Source organism: Rutidosis leptorrhynchoides, chromosome 2, assembly GCF_046630445.1.
Source record: "Rutidosis leptorrhynchoides isolate AG116_Rl617_1_P2 chromosome 2, CSIRO_AGI_Rlap_v1, whole genome shotgun sequence".
NCBI lineage: Eukaryota > Viridiplantae > Streptophyta > Magnoliopsida > Asterales > Asteraceae > Rutidosis > Rutidosis leptorrhynchoides.
In genome coordinates, this window is record NC_092334.1 from 463,257,824 (window position 1) to 463,271,111 (window position 13,288).

At 33.4% G+C, this 13,288-nt stretch overlaps 1 non-coding gene across 1 annotated transcript; it reads right to left on the bottom strand.

Moving 5' to 3' along the window:
- Positions 1-1,647: 1,647 nt before the first annotated feature.
- Positions 1,648-1,754, bottom strand: LOC139895112 (small nucleolar RNA R71). The gene has a single exon (XR_011775578.1). It is a non-coding gene; the product is annotated as a small nucleolar RNA R71 (small nucleolar RNA).
- Positions 1,755-13,288: the final 11,534 nt, after the last annotated feature.

Sequence of the window (13,288 nt, forward strand, 5' to 3'; positions counted from 1 at the left end):
TGTATTTTTAAGTTATATTTAGTTTTAATAAATTATATAAATTAATAGTTTTATAAAATAAATAATATAAAAATAATATTTTTATAAAAATTGTACTTTTTACAAATTTTAGTTTATTTTTATATTTTGTTCTTTTTTAATTGTTTTAGCGTAATTTTTGTATTTTTCGCTTATATTTAGTTTTTAGACATAGTTTTTGCCATAGTTATTTTTATTTCTAGATTTTTAGGCTTTGCCGTAAAATCCCTTAAGTGCTTTTTGTTTAGACTAAGATTTAGGTGCTTTAAAATTTTGTGACACCTTTTTAAGTTTTAGTACCTTTTTAAGTTATTGCCATTTGGGATATAGTATTTCTTTTAAGCTTTAATATTTTTAGACACAACTTTTAATTTTTAAGTTTTTAGTTCCTTTTTAAGTTTCGACGCGCTACTTTCTTATTTTTATTTTTCGACGCCTTTTACCTATGTATCAATTATCACTCCAATTAGTAATCTCAATTTGCAATTTTAATTTTAAGTTAGTAATAATAATAAGGTTGGGTTAGTCGAGTATTTTAAAAGTTTTATAAGTCACTCTTTTTCTTTCTTATTTCTCCAATTTTAATACCGACGCACTCTTTTTCTTTCTTATTTCTCGCAATTCTAGTTTTAGGACATAGATTTTTATTCTATTTCTTTTCTAAAATTTCTTAAAATTACGAAAAATTATTTTAAGCGGTTAAATTGATAGACATCAAAATTTTCTGGTTCGTAGTAATAGTTGGATTTGTACGTGGACCGGGTTATTGGAGCCAAATAGTACTCAATTATATTGAGACCAAACGAATCTTGCCCCTCTGCTGCATCTTTTGGCTATTCGAAACGTGGGCAAAATCAGAAAAGTCTATTAATTGGATAACTTATATAATTTTTCTTTCTTTTTAAAAACTAATAGGATATTCAGTGAATGCACCGAGCAAAACGTTCACCACCTTTTATACGTTCACCACCTGTAACTCGATCAAGACACCTAGCAAATATTGTCTCCGTTGATTTTTCTTTAGAATCGTCATCCAGTCGACCAAGTACTCCAATTCAAATTTCCGATAATTCATTTTTTGAACCCGACCTCACAATTGAGAATCCGGAGAATATTCAGGGACAATTTATAGATCCTGAATCATTAATTTTTCCTCCGGAACCACCAATCATTCAAACAGAGATTGTGGAGGAACGAACCATTAAATCAGAATCCTCTAGTGATTCAGATTCAACAAATTCAATCATGGAAAATCTGGAACCTTTAAGTATGGAAGACCGAATGAGAGCTAAACGCACTGGCCAAGGTCACACAATTACTCATCCAGACATTAATGCGTCAGATTATGAAATCAAAGAACAAATTCTACATATGGTGACTAATCAATGCCAATTTAGTGGTGCACCGAAGGAAGATCAAAACGAACATCTTCGTACCTTTAATAGGATCTGCACTCTATTTAAAATAAGAGAAGTTGAAGATGAACAGATATATCTCATGTTATTTCCCTGGACTTTAAAGGGAGAAGCCAAAGATTGGTTGGAATCGTTACCTGAAGGGGCGATTGATACATGGGACGTTTTAGTTGAAAAATTTCTTAAACAATTCTTTCCGGCATCTAAAGCCGTAAGACTTCAAGGAGAAATTTTTACATTCACACAGAAGCCAAATGAAACTCTATATGAGGCGTGGACAAGATTTGGAAAGTTATTGAGAGGATGTCCGCAACATGGTTTAGACACTTGTCAAATAGTACAAATATTCTACCAAGGATGCGACATCACTACAAGGAAAGACATCGACATAGCAGCCGGTGGTTCTATTATGAAAAAAACAGAAACTGATGCTTATAAAATTATTGATAACACTACTTCCCACTCACATGAGTGGCACCAAGAAAAAGATATCGTTAGATCATCTAAAGCAGCTAGAGCCGATTCTAGCCATGACTTAGATTCCATTTCTTCAAAGATAGATGCTGTCGAGAGACGAATGGAAAATATGACTAAAGATATCCACTCAATACGAATTAGTTGTGAGCAGTGTGGAGGACCACATTTGACAAAAGATTGTCTCAGTATTGAACAAATAAGGGAACAAAGAGAGAATGTTTCATATCTAAACCAAAGGCCTGGAAATAATTATCAGAATAATTATCAACCGCCAAGACCGATTTACAACCAAAACCAGAATTATAATCAAAATGTTCCATACAACAACCAACAAGGTCCTAGCAATCAACAAGTATCTAATAATACTTATAACCAGCAAAGACCTAATTTTCAAAACAAACTACCACAAACCGATGATAAAAATCCGAATTTAGAAGATATGATGATGAAGCTAGTTGACTCTCAAACTCAATTTTTCACATCTCAGAAGCAAACCAATGAACAAAATGCTCAAGCATTTAGAAATCAACAAGCTTCTATTCAAAATCTGGAACAAGAAGTAAGTAACCTAGCAAGGTTAATAGGTGAAAGAAAACCGGGAAGTCTACCTAGTGATACAAATGCTAACCCCCGGAATAAAACAGCTAAAGTCATTACCACAAGAAGTGGTATGACACTTAAACCACCTGAAATACCTGTAATTTCTGATGAAGCTATTCCTACTCCACAAAAACCACAACCTGAACAAGATAAGGAAAAAGAACCGGTAGTTGAAAAGGTTAATGAAGATAACACAGTTAAAGCTAAACCTTTTGTTAAACCATACCAACCACCACTTCCTTACCCGAGTAAAATGAGAAAAGAGAGACTTGAAGCCGAGCAATCCAAATTCTTGGATATGTTTAAACAGATAAATGTAAATCTTCCTTTCATTGATGTAATTTCAGGAATGCCTAGATATGCTAAATTTCTGAAAGATCTAATCTCAAATAGAAAGAAAATGGAAGAACTCTCGGCTGTTACTATGAATGCTAATTGTTCAGCAGTGCTGTTGAATAAGATACCAGAAAAACTATCTGATCCAGGAAGTTTCACAATTCCATGTTTTCTGGGTAGTCTAAGTTCAATAGAAGCATTGGCAGATTTAGGTGCTAGTATAAATTTAATGCCATATTCACTATACACTAAACTAGACCTTGGAGAATTGAAACCAACAAGAATAAGCATACAACTAGCCAATAGATCAGTAAAATATCCTAGAGGGATAATGGAAAACATGCTAGTTAAAGTTGGTACTTTAGTATTTCAAGTAGATTTTGTTATTCTGGACATGGAAGAAGATTCTCGAGTACCTCTCATATTAGGAAGACCATTCTTAAACACGGCTAAAGCAATGATAGACGTGTTCGGTAAGAAACTTACCCTAAGTATAGAGGACGAGAGTGTTACCTTTTCAGTTGATAGAGCAATGCAACAACCGCAATCTGCAGATGATACATGTTATTATATTCAAACTATAGAATCACATGCAGAATTGTTAGAAGAATTTCCAGAATTACAAGGAACAGGAGAATGTTCTTTAGGAGAAGGAACTGAACCAATTGATGAAACTGAAATGTTAGCTACACTTATGGCTAATGGATATGAACCAACAACAGAAGAAATTCAAATGCTAAAAGAAGAAGACAGATATCGATATAAATCATCGATAGAAGAACCACCAACATTAGAGTTAAAGCCACTTCCAAACCATTTGGAATATGCTTATTTACATGGTGAATCTGAATTACCTGTAATAATATCGTCTTCTCTTACTGAAAATGAAAAATCTCAACTCATTTCTGTGTTGAAAGCTCATAAATCAGCTATTGTATGAAAGATTCATGATATTAAAGGAATAAGTCCTTCGTATTGCACACATAAAATCCTTATGGAAGAAGGTCATAAAACATATTTGCAACGCCAACGAAGACTAAATCCTAATATGCAAGATGTTGTTAAGAAAGAAATTATTAAACTGCTAGATGCAGGTTTAATTTATCCAATTTCTGATAGTCCATGGGTAAGCCCAGTTCAATGCGTGCCTAAGAAGGGTGGCATGACTGTCATTACAAATGAGAAAAATGAGCTTATTCCTACAAGGACTGTAACAGGATGGCGTGTATGTATTGATTATAGAAAATTAAATGACGCCACCAGAAAAGATCACTTTCCCTTACCTTTCATTGATCAAATGTTGGAAAGATTAGCCGAAAACAGTTACTATTGTTTTCTTAATGGTTTTTCCTGATATTTTCAGATTCCAATATCACCCGAAGACCAAGAGAAAACCACATTCACGTGCCCTTATGGTACTTTTGCTTACAAACGCATGCCATTTGGACTTTGCAACGCCCCTGCAACCTTTCAAAGGTGCATGATGGCGATTTTTCACGACATGATAGAAGAATGCATGGAAGTTTTCATGGATGACTTTTCAGTCTTCGGTGATACTTTTGAATCATGTTTAGTTAATCTTGAACGAATGCTTATTAGATGCGAACAATCAAATCTAGTTCTTAATTGGGAGAAATGCCATTTCATGGTTAAAGAAGGCATCGTTCTTGGTCATAAAATCTCAAAGGAAGGAATTGAAGTGGATAGAGCTAAAGTAGATGTAATTGCTAAACTTCCACATCCCACCAATGTTAGAGGAGTTAGGAGTTTTCTAGGGCATGCCGGTTTTTACCGACGTTTCATAAAAGATTTTTCTAAAATTGCCACTCCTATGATAAACTCCTAGAAAAGGATGCTCCATTCATCTTTTCAGATGAATGTATCAAATCTTTTAATATTCTTAAAGAAAAACTCACTAATGCGCCGATCATGATAACTCCAAATTGGAATCTACCATTTGAACTTATGTGCGATGCAAGTGATTTTGCAATGGGAGCCGTTTTAGGACAAAGGATTGAAAAACGATTTCAACCTATATATTATGCTAGTAAGACGTTACAAGGAGCACAAACAAATTACACAACTACTGAAAAAGAACTCCTTGCTATTGTCTTTGCTTTTGACAAATTTCGTTCATATCTCGTTCTAGCTAAAACAGTGGTCTATACTGACCATTCTGCTCTTAGATACCTATTTTCGAAACAAGATGCTAAACCACGATTAATCCGTTGGATCTTACTCTTACAAGAGTTTGATATTGAAATCCGAGATAAAAAGGGAGCAGAAAATCTCGCCGCTGATCATCTTTCTCGTCTTGAAAATCCCGAATTAGAAGTTCTAAATGAATCGGCCATACAAGACAACTTTCCTGATGAATATCTATTGAAGATAGATTATAATGAAATTCCATGGTTTGCAGACTATGCAAACTACTTAGTATGTGGATTCTTTGAAAAAGGATTGTCGTACCAAAAACGAAAGAAATTCTTTAGTGATATAAAACACTATTTCTGGGAAGATCCACATCTGTTTAAAAGTTGTCCCGATGGAATAATACGCCGATGTGTATTCGGAGATGAAGCTAGTAAAATCTTAAACCATTGTCACACAGGACCAACAGGAGGGCATTATGGGCCACAACTAACAGCAAGAAAAGTTTACAATGCTGGATTCTGTTGGCCTACAATTTACAAAGACGCACACCTTCTTTGCAAATCCTGTGATGCTTGTCAAAGGGCCGGAAAAATAAGTCAACGTGATGAAATGCCACAAAATGTCATTCAAGTATGTGAAATATTTGACATTTGGGGTATTGACTTTATGGGTCCATTTCCAAAATCTCATAATAATCTATATATTCTCGTAGCCATTGATTATATATCTAAATGGGCGGAAGCACAAGCTCTCCTAACTAACGATGCACGAGTTGTAGTCAACTTTTTAAAACGTCTTTTTGCAAGGTTTGGAACACCGAAAGCTTTAATAAGTGATCGGGGTACTCATTTCTGTAATAATCAACTTGAGAAAGTTCTCAAAAGATATGGAGTAACTCATAAAATCTCCACTGCTTATCATCCACAGACAAGTGGACAAGTTGAAAATACCAACCGAGCTTTAAAACGTATTCTAGAGAAACCGTAGGATCAAATCCGAAGGAATGGTCCATTAAATTGGAGGATGCACTCTGGGCTTTTAGAACAGCCTATAAAACTCCAATTGGAACCACACCTTTTAAACTCGTTTACGGAAAAGTATGTCATCTTCCAGTAGAAATTGAACACAAAGCATTTTGGGCTTTGAAGACATGTAATCTTGATTTACATGAAGCTGGACGTCTACGGTTAAGTCAATTAAACGAATTAGAAGAATTATGACAAGAAGCATACGAAAATTCGTTAATCTATAAAGAAAGAACGAAGAAATGGCATGATAAAAGAATCAGAAGTTCAAAAGAATTTAAAGAAGGAGACAGAGTTCTTCTTTTCAATTCACGATTCAAGCTATTTCCTGGAAAATTGAAATCAAGATGGTCTGGACCATTCATAGTCAAAAGAGTTTTTTTGTACGGAATAGTAGAATTAATAAATTCAAATGGAATTGAATTTAAGGTTAATGGTCACAGAGTTAAACATTACATAGATAGTCCGATGGAAGTTGACAACGAAGTTAATCACAATTTCAACACCACAGCTAACTAAGTGTGGGGAGAATCAAGTCTTTTAAAGGATAATATGTATTTATGTTAGAGTTAGATTTTCTGTTTTCGTGTAGTTCTCAAAAATGGAACTCGAGTGGTGTTTCCCTAGCAGACCCTAAAGAACTAGTCTTCTCCCCCCATTCTGAATTTTTATTTTTTTAGGTTTTACGAAATGAAGACTTCCTGTGAATTAAACCATGGTCTAATGCTACACGCTTTGATTACTAAACGTAATAATGACACCCTTCCAAGTGAAATAGTATCAGTAATCAGAGAAAAATTGGACGGAGTAAGAAAAGAATCCAGATGCGAAGATAATAAGTTACAATTTGGTAAAGGAAAATCAAAATCCGCAGCAAAAAGGAGAGCACGACACCTTGAAAGATGTCACAAATGCGGAAAATGGTCACACGAAGGTAAATGTTCAAATAATCAAACCTATTCAAATACCGAATTTGTTACTCTATGCAGAGATGGACCGTTCATATGTTTAGAAGAAAAAACGTTAAATGCTCGAGGTTACGCCTATGTAGCCATGGAAAATCAATTAGTCCGACTATCTTATGAGTGGGCTAGAGCATATGACTAAGAATACTATCTCACAGGTAAGTCTGTACAGTTTTTATTTTTATTTTTATTTTTAACCTTTTGATAATAAACGCTAATTTGTTCGCTATAAAGTATTAAATTGGTATTCGATAAAATTAGGTCTTGCGACCGAAATTATTGATATCATACAAAAATTTATTACATCACTGCGAAATTTACCGTTTATTCTTAAGGTATAAATATCTTTAATCAATCAACCAAAATATTTCAAAAATTCGTCATGAGTTAAATTAGGTCATGGAACCAAAATTACTTTACTGAAAAGAGGGGCGTATGTTTTTAATAAATTTGATTGATTAAAGTGGGATAAAAGCCAAAAAGATTTTTAATTTTTACCATGTTTTTAAAATTAATAAATTAATATTAAAATAATATTATAAACTTCTTTAAAATTGTAAATATTTGAAAAATTAATATTTTTAATATAAGTTTGTATGTATAAAAACAAAAATATAATATAAGTGTGGTGTGAATTTTTAATTTTTAAAATATGAATTTTTAATTTTATGCATTTTAAATTTAAGTTTGGTGTGAATTTAAAAACAAAAATTTACTTTATTTCGCTAAGTTAAAAATATGATTTTTAAAATTCGTTGTGAATTGAAGACTAGGTCGTTGAACCAAAATTGCTTTACCCGAGGGAGGGACGAGAACTTTTATTATCATTATTTTTAATCTTATTGAATTAAAGTATACCGAAAACATTTAAAAAACCCAAAAAAATCTTTACTTTTAAAACCGCGCTTCGAATTGACAAATTTTAAATTTTTGTCGAGGGACGGACTAGGACAACGATCCGAAACGCCCTCGCTCCTAAAAGAAAACAATATTTTTAGAATTTAATTAATTTTATGTTTTATAAAGTTATAAGGTTTTATAAAAAAAAAAAAAAAAAAGGGGGCCGCGACTCGCGGTGATTTGTGGGTTCACACCACCGCACTCGCGGAGGTCAAAAAACCCCGAAAAAAAATTAAACTGGTCAAACAGACCAGTTTGTTCATCACCACACCCAATTTTCTGCGAAAAAACACACACAAAAATCGCCCAAATTCGCCATTTTTCATCATTTTTCATCAAATCTTTCATAAAATCACAATGAGAAGACTATTATCAAGGAATTACTCAAGGAAATCGGTAAATTTTTACACCTAAACACCATTTAATCCGAATTTTTAGTGTTCTTGAACAATTTCATACATAATTCAATTTTGATGCTTTCTAGTGTAATAATGCTTCAATTATTTGTGTATTATGCTTGTATAACCAAGATTGATGCTATTTAACATGATTAGAAGCTTTGAACTTCAATTTTTGAATAATCTAGGGTTTGTGTTCTTGAGCAAAATTAGGGCTTTTTGATATAAACAAATTATGGCCGAATTTTGTTGTTAGTTTATGCTAAATTGAGTAGTGTAACATGTTTAGGTTGCTAAATGATCAAAACTTTGATACTAAACATGATTTATGAAGATTAAAGTGGACTTTTTAAACCAAAATTGCATAAACTTGATTTAATTGATATGAATGCCATGAGGAACTTGTTTAATTGTTATAATGATTATTTTTAACATGTTTTAGAAGTTAAATGCGAAGAAACTTTGTATACATTTTTGTATAAGTATATTTGGAAAAGTATAGAATTGTAAAAAAAAAAAAAATGTGAAAATATGTATAAGTTTAATTTTGATTTAACATGTTATTGTGATTGTTTTAAGTTGTTATTTTGCTAAAACTAATGCATATTTGGATGCACAAAAATTTTGTTTGATATATTTTGCAGACTGAAAGAGGTGAATCTTCATCCCAGGCTCGCAATGCTCCTCCGGAAGATGCAGATCAACAGGAAATTAATAACCATTACCGACAAGATATGCCTCACCCAATTGTTTCATATTCAGACATTCATGAGGCAGATTTACATCCGAATTTGAGATTTGATAGATATTGGATAGACTATCCAAAATATCAAAAGAACTTGCACAACCTTGTGTCTAATAATGTTGAGGTACCCAGAGTTATAGATTGGGCACCATTAGAGGTAGTGGAATTGGCCGAGCCAATCAGGGAATTACTTACTCAAAGGTATGGTAATTCTACTTTTAGTGATTGGGTAAGTTTATTCAACATGCGTAGACCTGTGTATAGAGAATGGTGTATAGAGTTATTGTGTACTATTGAAATAAATGATCGGGTAGATACTTTAACCGATCGTAGTTTTGTTAGATTTTTATTAGGAGGGGAGATGCGCCATATGTCCTTACTAGACATGGCTCGGGCTTTAGGTATATATAAGCCCGAGGAGCTAGCATCTTATGATTGCCAGAGGTTAATAGTTTATGGTAGGAGGGTGGATGAGAATTTTGATACAAATGACGTATGGAGTAGGATGACTAGCCATCACCGATTCCAGGGGGGATTATACTCTTATCTTGATATTGATAGAGCTGAATTAAGAGTAATCCATAGGTTTTTAGCCAATTCGATTACACAACGAGGTAAGAATAAGGAAAAGGTAAATGAACAGGATTTGTTTTACCACATGTGTATTCGAGACCCACATAGCGCTGTAAGTATACCTTTTTGTGTGGGTTATTATTTATTGACTATGGTTAGGGGTATGAGGCGTGGTAGCATAATAGGAGGTGGTATATTTATTACTTTAATTGCTGAATATCTCGGCGTGGATAGAAGTCGGGGGGGGGGGGGGATTATTAATGGCAGAACCAGAACCCCGCGATAGAATAGATTTGCGTGTTTATCATGGTGCTAAGGTCTTAAAGAAACAAAACAACGCGGCAGGACGTTATGATGGCAGGCATCCACAGGTTGAGAGAGATCAACAGCAAGGTCAACCGGGAGGGGGTAATCCAATGACCGAAATGCAAATTTTTATGGCTCGACACGAGTATGAAATGGCTAGACAAAAAGCATTTCAAGATTGGCAGTATCATCAAAGCCAAATCATAAGTCATTGTACACACGTAGGTAGAGACTACATTCCTACCGTTATGCCCGAATTTGCTCCTTGGACTTTAGAGAGCCGACCACCATATCCTACATATGACCCGGCCCAAACATTTTACAGCATATATGGATACGCTTGGAACCCATACTGGAACTCCTCCTCATCTGTAATTTTCTTATTTTATATTTTTGTTTATTTTATTGTAATGTTACTAATTCTTAATTTTCTTATTTCTTATTTCTTATTTTATTATTATAATAGCTTTTATAATTTTCTAACTTTATTAGATTTTAATAATTTTTGAATGTGGTGTGAAAACCCAACTTCAAAAATATGTATATATGTGTTTGTAGTTTATCTCATGTACAAAACAGGGTAAAACAGCGCATTTTCAAAGGCTGGCATTAAGTTCAGCAAAAACTATTAATTTTGACGACAAAACGAAAAATAAATGTGATGTACCAACAGACGGAATGAACAAATGATATGCACCATTTATCATTCAGCAAATAAACGCCAATATGTTTGAAAACTTTGGTAAAATTTAATCATTTTTCTACGCTAATCACCCTCAATAATTTAAATTGTTACCGATTTCTTGCAAATGAGGGCATTGCAAGATCTTAAGTGTGGGAAGGGGTTAAATTCTTTCGGATTTTTAAAATTTTTAACTTAAACACTTGGTTACTATTAAAAATACTGGTAACGTAGTAGTTGTATTAGAATCTAGTGCTCTCTGATAACAAAGAACAGCCCTAGTCTTATATACTCACTACCCACTTCTAGTAAATTTTTTCAAAATTTTCAATTAAATGAACTCAAAATCATGTTTATACATATTTATGAACGATAAAACTAGGTGTTAACATCGAAATTATTGTTACCTCGGAAAGGACATAAATTGAGAAACAAACTAAAATGTTAGAATTCATTTAAAATGGAATAGAGGACAATAAAAAGGCAAATAAAAGAAAATAAAAGCCAAGTGTGGGAAAATTTACCAAGTTATCTTAAACATATGTCACATATTTATGTAACAAATAATTGAAGATACTTTTGCTTTGGACTAAACTAAAAAGTTTTACCCGATTTACTGTAAGAAAGATGGATCTACACGATGAATCAATTCCATCATTAAAAGGAAGTAAAGTCTTCCGAAAAAGAAACGCGCTTCTTGATTTAGGTCATGAATTTGTCGTCCAGACCAGCTGTAGGTTGACGAAAAATCTAGAAAAGTCATCTCTAAAATTAGCAGGAAATCCACGGACCTCAGCATCAAACAGGGTCGCCAAGTGGTCAGACTTATCCTAGCCATGAGAGGATTTGTCTTGTAAAATGGGGAGGACGCCGTGCAAATTAGCTGGATACGACTAATGAATCAGACCCCCAGAAAGGATAATCTCCTTAAAAAATAAAAAATCAGCTTTTAAGCCTGATATTACTCAATCCTAGAGATTGACCTTAAAGATTGAGAATTACAAACTCATGAAATTCGATGATATCTAAACTCGAGCTTGAACTAGAAAATATTTTGATCAAAATTACAAACCGATTTGTTTTATGAAAACCCATTTTCAATGCGTTCATTACCATTGAACGTAAAATCCTAGGAATTCACCTGGAATTCATTAGGTCACCTGAACCAAATCGGGTGTCAACCGTAAGAACAGTGGTTGCATAGCATGGTCAAAGATAGGACCTTGTGCCAGACCGAAAAATTATAAGGGTGAGCTTTACTATTGCTCCTACAAAGGATAGTAATTGCATCTGACACGTTATAGACCATAATTAAAAGCATGTCAGGGGACATTGCCTTAACAGTTGCTTGTTCAATGCTTTCCTTTACAAACGGACGATAGTTTATCGAAAGGTAATATACGGAGCAAGTATACTGGACGTGTTGCTTTCCCAATACAAGGTTAGCAAGTGGGTGACACAAAACCGTAAGTTTTGAGCTAAAATTTTCAAATCTAAAACCCACCAAACCCACAAAAACAATTTGCAAACATCGGTGAAGGGTTATTCCAGAAAACTTATCTAGGGTAAAAACTAGATTGAATTTTCAAAAGATCAAATGTTTTCATAAAGATCCAATTTCCTTAATGGATCTAAATTTTCATAAGTCATGTGAGACTGTAAACCACATCGTTACTACCATTGTTTATACTGCCGTAAAGAAATCACTGATGTACAAAGTGTGAAGAATAAAGAAGTAATTCTTGTATATTCAAGACTATATTGCTTGAGGACAAGCAACGCTCAAATGTGGGAATATTTGATAATGCTAAAAATGAACATATATTTCATAGCATTATTCCTCAAGAAAGACAAGCTTTTAGTTGCAATTGTTCTATTTACAAGTGATTTTCGTTTAAATAATAAAAGGTGAAGACAAAAGACAGATTCGACGAATTGAAGACGCAAACGACCAAAAAGCTAAAAAGTACAAAGTACAATCAAAGAGGTTCCAATTATTGATAAGAAACGTCTCAAAATTACAAGAGTACAAAACGCGAAATGCAAAGTACAAGATATTAAATTATACGCAAGGACGTTCGAAAATCCGGAACCGGGACCAGAGTCAACTCTCAACGCTCGACGCAACGGACTAAAAATTACAAGTCAACTATGCACATGAATATAATATAATATATAATTAATTCTTAAAATTAATATATATATTATATTATATTATATAAACCGTCGGCAAGCTAGGAGCCAAGCTTTTGTGAGCTGGATTCCATAGCTCCACACTCGCGGAGCTCTGAAGAGCAAAATCCACCGCACTCGCGGAGCCCTGAAAGTCAGAAATCCACCTATAAAAGGCCGAGCATTCGGCCGAATTTTTTACACCTTTTTCATTTTCATCATACGTAAAATATATATATATATATATATATATATATATATATATATATATATATATATATATATATATATATATTATAATTTTAATTTTAATTTTTAATCCTAATAATAAGGGTATGTTAGCGAATGTTGTAAGGGTGTAAGTCGAAATTCTGTCCGTGTAACGCTACGCTATTTTTAATCATTGTAAGTTATGTTCAACCTTTTTAATTTAATGTCTCGTAGCTAAGTTATTATTATGCTTATTTAAAACGAAGTAATCATGATGTTGGGCTAATTACTAAAATTGGGTAATTGGGCTTT